Source organism: Limulus polyphemus, unplaced genomic scaffold, assembly GCF_000517525.1.
Source record: "Limulus polyphemus unplaced genomic scaffold, Limulus_polyphemus-2.1.2 Scaffold613, whole genome shotgun sequence".
Classification (NCBI taxonomy): Eukaryota; Metazoa; Arthropoda; class Merostomata; order Xiphosura; family Limulidae; genus Limulus; species Limulus polyphemus.
This window is the reverse complement of record NW_013666223.1, coordinates 385,690-386,758: the sequence shown is the minus strand read 5'-3', so window position 1 is coordinate 386,758 and position 1,069 is coordinate 385,690.

The following is a 1,069-nucleotide window of genomic DNA, read 5'->3' as shown; positions in this document are numbered from 1 at the left end:
AGTAATTGAGCTGCAGTCAGAGAGAGACGTATTGTTGAAGTTAACGTTCGTTGTTAAAACGTTTGTTACAGAGCGACTGTCGAAAATAAGTGTATCAATAAAGTTATATTCAGAAAGAATAAACCAGTTTTATTAAGTAAGGACTTGTGTCGCTAAAGTTTCGTTGGAACGAAGTTACGGAAAGTTGATTAACAAACGGAGACGTAACAATACTGTTAATATATCTACAACAATGACTAATGTGTAAGCATTGTCATAGTCTTCCTTATTAAAAGTTGTTTTGAATAAAAATTCATTCTTAAATAAATGCATTTGTGGGTTGAAGTTGTCACCCGTATTCCAACTGTTTATTGAAAGAGATGTTGAGTAAACTGTACAAAAAAGTGCCGTGAAAGAAAAATCAGTTAGTAAAAATTCGTTGAGTGTGAAACCGTTTAGAATCAATATTACCATAGAAACATTTATGTTACATAAACACAAATCACTATTTGATCAGAATTCTGAAAAACTTTCTGATGTAAGACTTTTTTTTAACCAACAGAAAGACTGGTATAAAGATTACTGAAGTCAAATGTTTTGATTGTTTACTCTTTGCATTAGATGGAATTACCGATGATGCTAAATGGTGTGATACCAACTGTTTGTTAATTTTATAGTATTTGTTTAACGCTCTTAAATATATTGTTACAACGTGTCCTGTCGTTGTGTGGGTTCTTCAAGATTATTCAGTAAAAACAGTGGCCTTTTGGCCTAGCCTGGATTTCTTGTGGAAAACTGTAGATGGGGCCCCTCTCCGTTTAACATAGTTATTTGGTTGTAACAAATTTCATAATATGTTTATTTAGATGCATGTTAAAACCTGAAGTGATGTCTATTTACATGTGTGTTGTCATTTATACCGATTAATGTAATAACGAAAAAAAGAAAAGAAAGAAATAATATATATGTATAGCACATATTGTCTTAGTACAGTATATTACAAATATATTATGAAGAAATGTTCAGGATAAGTTGATATCTTCTTCTATATAAATAAAATAAGAGTTTTGTCTGTACATTGCTTAAAATA